This window comes from Salmo salar, chromosome ssa01 (genome assembly GCF_905237065.1).
Source record: "Salmo salar chromosome ssa01, Ssal_v3.1, whole genome shotgun sequence".
In the NCBI taxonomy this organism is placed as follows: Eukaryota; Metazoa; Chordata; class Actinopteri; order Salmoniformes; family Salmonidae; genus Salmo; species Salmo salar.
The window spans coordinates 65200401-65215248 of NC_059442.1; the positions used below are offsets into that span (position 1 = coordinate 65200401).

At 39.7% G+C, this 14848-nt stretch overlaps 1 long non-coding RNA gene across 1 annotated transcript; it reads right to left on the reverse strand.

The window, feature by feature from the left end:
* Window positions 1–246: 246 nt before the first annotated feature.
* LOC106607386 (uncharacterized) lies at window positions 247–14821 on the reverse strand. The gene is made up of 3 exons (XR_001329188.2): window positions 14137–14821; window positions 13300–13429; window positions 247–6065 (listed from the first exon to the last, which is right to left on the reverse strand). It is a non-coding gene; the product is annotated as an uncharacterized lncRNA (long non-coding RNA).
* Between the last annotated feature and the right edge of the window lie 27 nt (window positions 14822–14848).

Consider the following 14848-nt stretch of genomic DNA (forward strand, 5'->3'; position numbering starts at 1 on the left):
TGTGGCAAGTTGCATCTAAAGAGTTTCATTCCAAAACGCTACATATCAATTTTCAGTAATGTTGGTAAATTAGCTTTTATTGTTTCAAGAATTTATGAAAGAGATTTGTGTGTTTTTTCACTATTTAATCATGGCATGGGGTTAATGACAGACATGTATTTGTTTAAAATCTATCACTTGATGGTTTAACTTCAGAACGACAAATAATCATGTTTTGTTTTGCAAAATGATATAAATCTGCCTCACTCTCAGAGAAATAAGTAATAGTGCTGGGATGTACACAGTCAAATGTAACAAATAAATACATTCTTAATAAGAACATTTTGATACATTTGAGACATTCATCTTTTTAATTAAAAAAAGAATAATTAAATAAACGAATATGATATTTACATTTTAGCAGACACTCTTATCCAGAGCGACTAGGGTTACATGCCTTGCTCAACGGCAAATTGACACATTTACCTAGTAAGCTTGGAGATTCAAACCAGCGACCTTTCAGTTATCAGCCCAGCACTCCTAACCGCGAGGCTACCTGCAGCCGAGGTCTGTATACAATTACATTTAACATTTTAGTCATTTAGTAGATGCTCTTATCCAGAGCAACGTACAGTAAGTGCATTCATCTTAAAATAGGTAGGTGAGATCACAGTACAAATAAAAAGTATACGAACATTCCATTCCAGCTAAACAATAGATATACACTGAGTATACAAAACATTAAGTACACCTGCTCTTTCCATGACACAGACTGATCAAGTAAATTCAGATGAAAGCTATGATCCCTTATTGATGTCACTTGTTAAATCGACTTCAATCAGTGTAGATGAAGGGGAGGAGGCAGGTTAAAGAAGGATTTTTAAGCCTTGAGACAATTTAGACATGAATTGTATATGTGTACCATTTAGAGGGTGAATGGGCAAGACAAAGGCGCCTTGGTTTGTGTGAAGAACTGCAACTCTGCTGGGTTTTTCATGCTCAACAGTTTTCCTGAATGGTCTACCACCCAAAGGACATCCAGCCAACTTGACACAACTGTGGGATGCACTAGAGTCAACATGGACCAGCATTCCTGTGGAATGCTTTCGACACCTTGTAGATTCCATACCCCGACAAATTGAGGCTGTTCGGTGGGCAAAAGGGGTGATACTCAAGATTAGGAAGATGTTCCTAATGTTTGGTCTATCAGTGTACAGCATTTTGCACAAAAAGAAAAACATCTAAAACCTATGAATAAAATATCTAAATGGATATTTTACAAACACATAAAGGTGCCCAATAAGCAATACTTTCAGATGAAAAAATATTTTAATTTTATTTTTGGAAACAAAATCTACTTACCTGATTCTTGTGATTTTTTGTTGTTTAAATATTTCATTCAATTAACCAATGTTCTCCCTCAATCCCTAAAGCCAAATGTAGAGGTCTACCCTAAATTACATTTTGATAAAATGATGATGACTTAATACTAGCTATACTAAATATGAATGGGTTTAATAAACAATCAAAAAAGGAAAAGACTAAACAACATGCTTAATATATATATATATATAGTATTTTTTATGTTAATCTCCCTCTGATATAGTGACATGGCCTAAGGCATAATATTTCACAAAAATGTCAGAATTCCTCTGGATTATTCCCGGGAGCTTTATAGCTCACTGCAAGAGGTTGATCTTTCACAGGAATGTAAAGAATAGGTGAGGGCACGTAAGTTAAAACACACATTCTCATGTTCATTGGCATAACTATATGAGATCGCATGCTGCTTCACATTATTCTTAGATATGAAAAATGTATTTAAGGTGATAAGGGTTAAGCATAAAATATGAATTAGCATATAGCACCACACATGTATGCCGCACATTTATTATATATTGTTAATGGCACCTCATAATTGATTTCTTCTATATTGAAAACATATGCTATATGTTACTTGAATAAATTAATTAATGTAACTAATGCGGTGTTAAAATCTAAGTTTAGTATGTAAGCTGGTATCCCGTTATTGGCGTCTTTTGCGGCTTGTCTGCACATTAAGCCTATTTTATTTGTTGAAACAGATGAGGTACAGAAATATATTAATCTCTTCCTGACCTGAGTGGATGAGATCCACACAGCACTATAGTGAAGTGAGAACACAAACAGTCCTTCAGTCTGATCGACTGTACTGTAGCGTGAGATTGTGAAGGACAGTAGCCTAATTACTCTCTAGCAGTAGCATAGACCTGCCAGTCCTTCAGACTGAACTGAACCTTATAGTCTGAGTCCTTGTATGAGTCAGTTACACTATCATTCCCACCTGGGACATCATTTGTAAATTCACCGGAGTAAGACTATGCCACTTCTTATTACTTTAGCCCCACCATTGCCCCAACCTCAGTCTCCCTGCATTACAGAGGTGAGAAAATATTCATGCGTCATGCTAAAACAGAGAAGATCAAGAGATTATTGATTGGTTGTTACTTGCATTATATTCCTTCCATGACATGCAGTTCATGGCCCCTTTCGTGCTTTTCGGTGTCAGTCTTTTTAAAATATTCATGAGGGGGTTGCCTTATGGGTCTACAGTTGAATGTCTAATAGGGCCGTTAGTAGAGATACAATATTGCCCTAAGCAGGACCATCACAGCGGTCAGCTCATACAGAGCTAGCCTGATTCGGCCTGAGGGCTAATTAGCGGTTAGCATGCACTGTTTACAGGGGGTTTACCTGTGGGCCAAAGGATGGCTGAATTCATCTTAAAACACTGTATCCTGCCTTTGAAGCTTCAAGAGCTCCCTGTCTATAGCATAATGACTGGGAGGAGAGAGTGAAGCGCTTCTACAGTGTAACGTGATAATCATCAATTAAGGCAGAGGAAATGGCAAGACATGGGGATTTCAGCTCATTAAAAAAAGCCCACAAGAAAAAGAAATATCTCTAGATTCTTTCCCCTTCCTCTCTCTCTCCTGACAATGTCTGACGTCGTTAGAATTCTAATGATTTTTGTCTTTAAAGATGAGCGTAAATCTTGGGATTTAATTTTGAAGCCGGGAAGCAGACATACAGTAATAATGCAATTTGGCTAAAATATGAATGACATTTGCTGTAAGAGGGGATCGGCTTGTTCTAGTTTTTGTCACACTCATTACATCATTAAATGATGCCTACTGTCATGTTACTGCAGCAGCTAACGTCTCTGTCTGTCTTATTAATTCCTTAATGATCCCAGGATATACTGTAAGTATCACAATCTGACTCCATGGGCACTAGTGGAAATCTGGATCCGCTAATCCACAGATCATCATACTAAAATAAACCATTCAGATTTTATAGACTTGACTCGAGTGACCCACCCAGTTACAGTATGTTGCCGAACTGGTTAGAGTAACATGTTGAGCCTTCACCAGTGCACAAAACTGTTAACCGAGACCTGCTAATACAATCTACAGTATAGCCCAATATAGTCCAATAATTATGCCTCTATAATGCTAGCATTAGTCAATGGCTAACGCTGATCCAGGTCATTTGTTAGCATGGTGAGGTGGCTATAAGGACATGTAGCTCATAGCTTCTCTGGATATCCAGACATTAAAAAGAATTCCAGATTCCCCAGACTTCTTTGAGGATGCGCTTCCTTTGAGAAAGGATTTCTTTTGAGCATATCCAAACATGTATTTTTTTCATCATATATAGGGACCAATTCAACAATTAAATCTGATGTACCAAGGATCATCTCCTGATACACCACATAAATTGTTGGTAAAAGAGTTGTCAAGGTGTTACTCAACTGTCTTTTAATATCTTTTGATATGATTCCTCTTTAATCCAGTATACAACGACATAACGCTAACAACATAAAGTATGAGACCTGCAGTCAATCTAAAACCTGTCATCAATCTAAAAGACCTAAAAAGGCATTAGATTGCTTAACCTTTAACATGAGTCAAACTACTATAATGGTATTAGATGGTTAGGCAATGCAAGCGCTGTGTCTATCATGTGAACCTGACATTTGATCATATGGGTGGAAGGATTTCAGACTTCAGTCCTGAGAGTCATCAGTAATTATTGTATACTGTATAGGGAATGGGCGAAGTGAACGAAACATACACGTACACACACACACACACACACACACACACACACACACACACACACACACACACACACACACACACACACACACACACACACACACACACACACACACACACACACACACACACACACACACCCCGAGCGATTCATCAAAGACTGGTCCTTTAGTATGGAGATTATGGTTGTGCAATTCTTATTTTTTTCTTGAAAGACCTTTCCCTAATTTGCTCATTAATGAGATGGAAATATATTTCTGTTGTGGCCCAAAGTTTGAAATAGATATGCCCATTGAGAAAGCTATACATGTAAACATATGAAAAGGAATTAGTAAAGGGACGTTTCCTTTTTTTTTTCGGTAAAAAATGTATGCAGGGCATGTTATATTTATTACAAGGCTGGCTGTCTATCATCTTCCCAGGACTAACAGAAATTAAAAGTGACAGCAGCCTCATCAAGAATTAATGCCATTGTATTCTACGTAAAGCAATAACAATGGGGAAAATCAACAAATGAAATACATACTTTCACAAGTTATTTTAACAATGCAAACTGAAGGATAGACAACTGTCTTGAATGAAGGTTTGAGGACAACTACAAACTCTTGAAAACAGAGTAATAAAAAACAATAGATATGCTACTTAATAATGTCTTTGTAATGATGTACATACTTAATTACAGTATATAGGTATCATTGTTCCAAATCTCACATTCAGATTTTATTTTTTTAACATTATTAGTTGCCCATAATAAATTGAATATTTTTAAAATTGTATTGCATTTTCTAGTATTACTCATTACGGTGTAGTTCTGATCTGCAAATGCTGATGCTAAATGGTCAGGTTCCCATGTGAGCCAAATAAATGAAATATTAGTTTATTACATATTTAAATCTCTCTCCCCAGGCAGTTTTTCTCTCTTTTTCTGGAGTTTTGCATTATAATGTTCACCAAACAGTTTCCTAGCTAATGGCTTGCAACAACGTGGTCCTGCTTTCCCTTGCTTTTGGTCTAGATTTTCATAACAAATTACCGTGGTACTCTGAGGGGAGGGAGAATACTCAGACTTCCTGAAGAGTCAAGAGGGAAAAGTATGTCTTTAAGCAGTACAAAGTCGAGCATCGCCTTTGGAACATTTTCACAGTGTGTGTCAGCTTAACATTGAGTAGACAGTCAACTGGAGAAAAGTCCTCTTTGTCAAGAGCCCTGAAGCACCATTTGAAAAGGGAAAATCTATATTTTGCTTATCAGTATTAGGAGGATAATTCATAATACTTGTTTTTCTTGTGTGACACAGTTTGATTCCAGTAATGAAATAACAATGGAACATGTTTCAAAATGAATAATGCAAATATCATCCTTCAAGACAGCAATACATGAAAACAGAGACCTTAAAAAGAGAGACATGATCTTTGACGGGTCTTTGAATAATCATTAAGGGCCAGCCCCCTCATTCTCCTCATCTCAGGTGTGTGATTAAAATCAATTACGTCACTCCTCCAGTGTCAACCGGCAAAGTCTCCTGACAAATGAAACGGTGCTTTAGGAGGAGGATGTTCCTGCTAGTCCCTGGTCCTGTCGGGGCTTCTCTCACATTCACAAATGAGATTAAGACTAGGCTGCTCAGGGATTTCAAACGGCTTTCCATAAGAGCATGAAATTCCCCGAGAGGCCGTGTAGGCTACATTAAGTCGACCTTAAATTGTCTGCTGAAGTGATCAGCCATTGGCCCACAGTGAGAGGAACAGCATGGCTGAAAATATGTTATTTACCTGCTCCTGTTAGGCATACATTAGACCTGAAATGGTCCACACAGACAGTGTGCTGAAGAAGGCGCAACAGGAGGCTGAAGAAAGACCCAACGCATCACCAGGGGCACACTGCCTGCCCTCCAGGACATCTACAGCAGCCGGTGTCACAGGAAGGCCAAGAAGATCCTCAAGGACCCCAGTCACTCGATCCACGGCTTGTTCACCCAGCTACCATCTAGAAGGCGGAGACAATACAGTTGCATCAAAGCTGGGACCATGAGACTTACAAACAGATTTTATATCCAGGCCATCAGACTGTTAAACAGTCACCACTAGCCTGCCTCCCAGTACCCTGCCCTGAACCTCAGACACTGTCTCTAGCCGGCTACCACTTGGTACGCTACCCTGCACCTTTGAGACCGCTGCCCTATGAACACTGGTCATTGAACACTGGTCACTTTAAATAATGTTTACATACTGTTTAACCCACTTTTTGAGTATATACTGTATTCTAATATATACTGTATTCCAGACTTCCCCCCCTGCAATTCTATTCATTTTGATATAGGGTTTTGTACTGTGTATTTATATACTGTATTCTCGACATAGCTCATTCAAATATTTATACTACTGTACATTGCATTTTAGTTACACTGTTTATACACACTGCATATTTATTTATATAGTGGATTCTTGACATACCTCAATCTAATATATCTCCTGCTGTACATATCATTACTTGTGTAAATTCATCTTGTGTAGATAGCTATAGATTGCATTTGGATTACTGTTACAGTGCTATTTGGGTTGTTAATTGGATTCGTTCTGACATTTCTTGATTTCTTGTTGTTCTTTCATTTTTTTTTTTTTTTTTATTGATTATTTGTTTACTTGTTTGACTTTTACTGCATTGTTAAGGAGGTGGTAGCATAAGCATTTTGCTGCACCCGCTATAACATCTGCTACACTGTGATATTTTGAAGATCCATATTTAATACCCTGTACCATGACTTTGTTTGACATTATACATTTTATGTTTATCTGTTCTTTGTCAGGTAATCTACTTCTATTGTGTCTGGCTTTTCAATGATATCAAGAAAATGAGAGAATATCAGAATAGCAATTCGATGAAAATAAATATCTGGTAGATAGGGCACCATTTTCTATATTTAATGTACAAGAGTGTAATTCTCTCTCCCTCTCTCTATTTCTGTCTCAGGCCTACAGTATGTTGATCTAGATGGGAGGCGAGGAGCAAGGTCTCCCCCTGCACTGGCCTCTTTATGATGAGGAGCAGAGGAGTGAGATCTGCTGATCCCATCTCCAGTGGTCCACTGTAGTAAACTGTCTTTGTAGCCGCCTCTTCAACATTACGTAAGGCGCTAAATCAAAGTGTGAAGTCAGCCCAGTGTGTGCTTAACATCCCCCTGCTCTTGTCACCAATGACCAGGGGCGGGCGGCTACATGTCCTTGCCCTATCCCCTGGTGTCCTATCACTCCTTTAACTGTCCACAGGGCATGGCCCCTCTACCAAACACAACCACACTTGCATGCTTAAGGAGGAGAGTTTTCTTAATCTCAACACCCAGGGAGGAAATCAAACATTCCAAATTACACAGCACATACTGTATGTCTCTATTTAATACAATCATATTCAAACAACATAATTCATCTTGCACATAATTATGGATGGCAGTATGTGTATTTATACAGTAAACTCAAAAGTTAGCCTACTTTTAGGGCAGTATTCAGACTACCATTGATACAAATGAACTATTTACACAAAAGTCTAAGTTACAAAAGCAGATCTCAAATCAGAATGTAGTTTGTAAAGTGCCGTATTACACATCTGAAATGCCAAAAGGAGGAGAACTAATCCATAACTTACAGTATACAATGGTGTGTATTCATGGATGTCCAGGTAAGCCAGGCTTCCCCAAACATATTTAGCATCTCCTGGCTTCTACACATAGCCTACAAGCCACTGATGCAGACCTTTGGAGCATCTACATTTTAAAAAGTCTAATAAATCAATTTATTATAGTCTACACCTTCACAATATATCAATTATTTATTTAGACAGGTCTAAAGATGCGTGATATGAAGAAAATGTAGTCTATTTCAGAAGAACAGAATAGCATACTCTAAGTTGTCCTTACGTTAGGTCCTGATCTGCCAAATGGCTGTGGGCTACACTAGTTCATTTAGCAGATGAAATTTGCTTAGAATTACGTGGCATTATTTTATAGTATGAATGAAACAATTGAACAAAGCTGATTAAAATAGAAAATATATTTTCTCCAAACGATTTGATGGAGTACGCACATGTGGCTATTCTGTGTTGAGCAGTTAACAAATAAATAGGTATTACTATATGCTTAATTTAGAGTTATTCATGTAACTTTAGTTGTTCTACAAACTTTTGGCTATATGTTTTGTTTTTTAATACATTGTTAGGCTGCATGATGCGACTCTAATGATGATTTGAAAAAAGTAGCTTGAAAGGCATAAGCTCTGGTTTGTTTTTTGCGCAGGCTGTACACACTTCATCAGTCACTCATTCATAATTTTACAAGCACTTGATAATGCCTCGAATTTCACAGCAGTATACCCTTTGTGTGGCCGCAATGCACCCTAAGAATATCCATGCTTTTGCGGCCAGTGGCCGTTGTGCCCTTCTCCCTGAGTGCTGCACGCTCGGAAGCACTTTTCACTCACATGGCTGTCCATCATGTGATTGGGTCTTTCTCACAGGCTACAAGTGAAGACAGACACATCGGGGGTGCAACTGCGAGCGTCCATATCCAATTCCGTGGTGCATATTGAAGATATTGGCCTAGCCTGCAGAAAGCTGATGGGATCCTCCTCCTTTTAGTAGAGACCATCACTCTGTTTTCTTGCGCAATTGCATAGACAATAGAAATGTTGCGCAACATGAGATCATGGGCTGTCATGAAGTGTTTGATTTGATTTTCGATACATTTACATTGAAGTCAGAGTGATTAGAGGGACAATAGAGTGCTGAGTACCAGGCAATTAGCAACTTTGGTAGGCTACTAATGACCAGAAGCAACATCAGAGCTTGGAGAAGTCTAATTACCATGACTAAACGGTCAAGTGGAATTTGACTGCCTTCATGAGTCGTGACTGCCGGTGTGGCAGTAATATGGTCACCGCAACAGCCCTACCTATGACAACAATAACTAAAAGTGTACTATATGACAGAGCCATGGACTGTTTTGCCAACATAAAGAGAGGAGGATGGCATTGGCGTTCAACCAGTCTACAAGTAGGGTGAGTAAAAAAAAAGTTTTACTTGGCTGCGCACGCACGCACCCACACACACACACACACACACAGAGACAGAAATCAGTACCATGGACAGCCACGTGATATTTAGGAACATTGACTGGTTTAAATTGTTTTTGGCATCTTTAAGTTAGTTTTCAGTGTATTAAACTAAGTATACAGCCTTGTTGATTTGATTATGTTAAATGTTTATATTGAAATGTTGCTGGAATAGCGAAGGCAGTGCTCATGTTGTCTTTGTGCTGACTTGCGATAACTCTGTTGTTCTAAATCACTAGTTGTTATATCACCATGCTGCAGGTGATATAATTTTTTGTTACATCACATGCAATATTTGCTTTGAGGACTTCACCGGACATATGTTGCTCTCCGATTTTGTGATGAAACGTATGTGTAGTTGAATTTATTCCAACACTGTGTAACTGTTGTCTTTTTGTTGTCACTTCCTTATTGTATATCAAGGTTGCGTATGAACAAATGCAGTGTTTCCCAACCCTGGTCCTCGAGTACCCCCAACAGTACACTTTTTAATTGTAGCTCTGGACAAACACTCCTCATTCAACTAATTGAGGGCTTGATGATTAGTTGACAAGTTGAATTAGGTGTGCTTGTCCAAGGTTATAATAAAAATGTGTTGGGGGTACTCGACAACCAGAGTTGGGAAACTCTGAACTAATGGGTTAGAGCAACATAGGTTGTAATATGGCTTATTTGACAGGCTTGGCTTGGCTTCCTCATTGATTTTGAAGTAAAACAAATATAAACTACTTTTTATACTCTGGGGTTCTATGGGAAAAACTATCAAAGACAGAATGTTTATTCTCAGTGATGCAACACAGCACGAAGAAAAAGCATCCATGCCAAGGGATTTCAGTTATTCCCGAAAAGTGTGCAAAGCAACCAATATTCACAAAACTTGTGAGAGTGCTTTTATGAAAAGAGGAATCAAATTGAGCGGGAAAGTACATGTTATCTCTTCTTGTCTTTCTTTGATTAATGAGGAGGATACAAAAAAATCCCTTAAGTAAAGAGCCATTTTATGAATTAATTAATACTTTTTTGTTAACTAAGTTAGTCAAATTTACCTGAAGATACCTACATAAAATAGATAATATCCATGTTGTTATTTCAATATATTGGTCAGCAAATTAGGTCATTTTTGGACAAATGAGATGATGAAACGATTAGAACACTGGAATCAGGCAAAACTGTTGGAATGATACAATTCTGTAAGGAGAATTGATTTACAATATACTATAACAATAGAATGGCCCTAGTGGGGATGAGAATGTTCTTCCATTTTTAATAAAGCCTTATTTCCCATGGGGCACCAGGGATTTGGGGTTCAGGAGTGTCCAAGAGGCCACCGATTGTTCACCACAATTTATACCCTCTAATTGCTTGAGGTTCTGTGTGTTACTTTATGAATTTGTCATGGCGGGGAGGGACTTAATTGTCCCATTCTCAAAACAAAAAGAACACTTGCATTACCTTAGTTACTTAGCAATGTAGCATGTTTTGCATTGACTATCTGCCATCCAATGTATTTGCCAATATGTGGAAATTGAAATAGGACTAATGATGTATTTCAGACTTGTTTTGAGTTCTTGTTTTCATTTTATCCTGGGGTGTCCCCCTCCTTTTTTCCATAGTGGTAATGTTACAGATGTAACATTAATATTTGCAGTGATCCCCTGAGTGCGTGGTCTAACTCCATCATAATAACCCAAGGCAGTGTCTGTCTGACTCTCACCCATTCTCATTCCTGATTGCAGCTGATGCTCTAACCGCAGCTCCCTTCCTGGAGGCAGTGCTGACGGCTAGCTCAGAGCAGGCACGTGCACACACACACACACACACACACACACACACACACACACACACACACACACACACACACACACACACACACACACACACACACACACACACACACACACACACACACACACACACACACACACACACACAAGGGATGGTGAGGCCTCTGTTACAGTTCTTCTCACATGAATCAAGAGGAGCAGATAAAAGTGTTCCACAGTGGCCAGTAGCCACTCTCAACCATGGAGCCAGTGATGATGTCCAGGTGCATGTGTGTGTGTGTGTGTGTGTGTGTGTGTGTGTGTGTGTGTGTGTGTGTGTGTGTGTGTGTGTGTGTGTGTGTGTGTGTGTGTGTGTGTGTGTGTGTGTGTGTGTGTGTGTGTGTGTGTGTGTGTGTGTGTGTGTGCGCGTGCGTGTGCACACGTTCCCACAATCTTTCATTCTCTACCTTTCTCCCTCTCTCTATATTATCAATAATGTTACTGTTACTCACTAAAGAAACACAGGAATTACTCACCGGATGAATACAAGAGGCACTTTTCAGAGGTTTTGTGAGTTTAAAAAGGTGATTACTGAAGGTAGCAAAGTTGTTGTTGTGGCGAAGTTGCGTAGAGAGCCCACTTCAGCTCTATAAAACCAAGTGGCTTTCATTGAACTCCAAAGAATTCTTACTTGCAGGCAAACATGTTTTCTCATTGAAACACCTCACAGTACAGCGCTGTAATGTCATAAGGGGATTTGATCACTTTTACCTGCTCTAAAAAGTTTCCTATTTCTGCGCAAAGGGAGAGAGCAGATCATTGATCAATATAAACGTGGGTGTTTGAAGAGAAGCCGTGAATTGATCAGTGATAGTTCCTCACACTGGAAAAAGAAAAATCATAGGAATTAAAGTGAAAAGTTAAGTAGGACACTGTCAGGCACTCCCTGGGCTCGAGTCTCAGAAAAACTGCACAGCACAAATGGAAAAAGAACATAGGGAGCTGGTTGGGGAATTAAAAAAGAATAATTAAAAGCTCAAATCTGGATCTTAACTGTGAGAAGAATGGGGTTTTACATCCACCAACAAGATACACTGGGATTGAGAAGTGTGACTGCCGTAGGCTATTAAAATATTAACCACCGCTGTCTGTCCGAGCTGAGCCTGTTCCTCCTGGTACAGTGCAGTATCCTCGGTGGCACAGGGCCGGGGAGAGAGTGGGTTTGCTCCTGCTCGCTACTGCCCTGTTGGGAGCCTTGTTTCCATGAGAAAGTGTTTTAATGTTTTTCAGATGCTTGGCACACTCAGCTATCCACTGACTGATTCAAAGGTATGCACACAGGGAGACAGCTAGGTTCTATAGCTATAGCTGTGGGTTTGTTACAGTACTGGGCTTGTGTCACAAGGACAGGAATTCTGAGGAAGTGAACTTATTCCACACCCCTGTTTTGGAAATCTTACAAGTGTTAGCCTAAATAACACATCACTGTTCTGACTTATGTTCCAACACTGTGTGTTTAGTGCCATTTTAAAATACATGTACAAGATACCTAATACTTATATGTAGTACTTGGTTTTAATTATTTTACCATAATAGTCTGCATGATCAAGAGCTTACTAGCAACACATCTAATGTAATATAATTGGGATTTTCTAAAGCATTTGGCAGAATGTCACACATGGTGGACTGCATATCAATTTAATTCAAATGCCTATGTTTTAGTGGCTTTTATTAGCTTTAACAGATAACAGCAATTATTTTCAGTGAGTGTGTGTTTTAGACTCTGCCAAACGCAAGTTGGCAGTTTACAAAAAGACAAATGATTCTCTTTGATACAGACAAAATGCAAGGGAGTATTTTTAGAATAATAGGTTGCCAGCTTTGTTCAGGTTGATATTTCAATAAAAGCTGAATACACAGAGAGTACTATATATCGAGCGATGAACTGTAAATTAAACGGTAAACAATAACCTTTCTTTGCCATTAACTGTATGGAATTAAATATATTATATATATATATATATATATATATATATATTATTGTTTACCGTTTAATTTACAGTTCATCGCTCGATATATAGTACTCTCTGTGTATTCAGCTCTGTGTATTCATATATATATATTTGTGTTGGCTACTTAGTGGAAGTTAAAACCAATTCAAAATGGTCATTGGAGCAAAGAATCACCATACAGCAAACTGCCAATCAATAAACCTGCTGAGTATAGGCCTGGTTACAGACGCACATGTTTTTTAGTTGTGCGAATGACCCAGGCCGATAAAATAACCAGTTGGTCAGACACCATAATCACTTTCTCTGCATGCAGTCACATACATACATTAGACTGACTGACACCTACTTGACCCAACTCCCTTACTTCTCCTCTTCTCCTTGTGCTTGTTTGGGTAGCCTAGCAGGAAGATGTGGCAGTTGAGGATAGCAGGGATTGGCTCATCCCTAATCTGGTGTCTCCTTGCCACTCTGGACCACTGAAAGAGAGAGGGAGAGAGAGAGAGAGATGGAGAGAGAGAGAGAGATGGAGAGAGGAGATAGAGGAGATGGAGCCAGCTGTCAGATGGAGGAGAGGAGAGTCTTTCATGGTCCTGCGCACACAACAGCTGCCGAGGACTCGCCTGCCCGGCTCTGCATTATTAAGCATCTTTTTAGTTGGTTCCAGATGCAGGCCTAGCTGTGTTTACCCAGCCTTTGTGCATTTCTCATTGCCCCCCTCCCCTTCTTTTCCTCCGTTCACTCGTCCTCACTTTTTTTGGGTTGCTGTGCTGCTTGGCGTAGTCATCCTCATATGGTCATCCTCAAACGGAACAGCCAAATACATTACCATTCACCTCAGCTCTCTGGACATGAGGCGATTCTACAGTGTCAGGACTTTACAGGGACTAAAAGTCTAAGACTTCTCATTGGCTAAATGGGAGTTGTGGGGGTCCAATGTTGGGCAGGGTGGGGCACCATAGAAAATATGATGACGTGAATGTATGTCCATCTTAGGCCTTTAGCTCCCCATAAATGCTCTAGCCTTTGTATAGGCAGTGTTGCTTTTTCCAAGTTAGGTTATTGGATGATTGTCAAAAGGTAACTACCTGTGATTACATATCCTTGAATTGCGTAGACAATTCCAACTCACTTGGACACAGTCACACACACAGGCATGCGTGCATGCACAGACACACACACTAACCTTTTGTGAAAGCTGGGCTTTGAGGGGCTAATCTGAGCTCCAGCCTCGTCTCCTGTCAAGTTCAAGAGGGTTAACACATCTTTACCTCCAGAACAGCCCTCCTCTTCCCCCTTTCATGTCCACATTTGTTCGCTGGATGTCCAAAAATCTACAGAGGCTCGTCCCGACTCAGTTGGGATTGGTTAGCTGGAGCGCTGGAGGCTTTTCAGTGGCTGGCATCTGTTGTTCCTCATCCCAGAGCTGAGCTGCTGGCAGTGAGTTAATGGCCAAAGCTTGGGACGCAGAGAGAGAACAGTGGCTGATTTCCCTAAAGCCAGCGCACCAATCCCAGCTCCCCACCATCTCCAGATGAGCCACCAGCAGCTAGACCATTCCAGCTAATGCATCGCTTCTCAGAGGAGCTGAGGGCAGATGTTGCTCACTACATTGTTGTCTTCTCCATGGCTTCTCCAAATGTTCAGCTCTGTCTTTTGGTGTTTGTGTTGTTTGAATGGTTTGATTTAAGACGTTCCCCCATGAGAAAAATGAAGTTATTCTAATCTAAATTGCCAGAAAATGCGTACTAATAATCATTTTTTAACGAGTACCCGATTGTGTCCATTTCTTTTCAGTGGTGTGTTGATGATACTTCCATGGGTTGTTATTGCTGCCACTGCTGTACACTCCTCCCCATCTCCATAATAGTGAAGGAGGTTGCTACGGTTTATTCAGT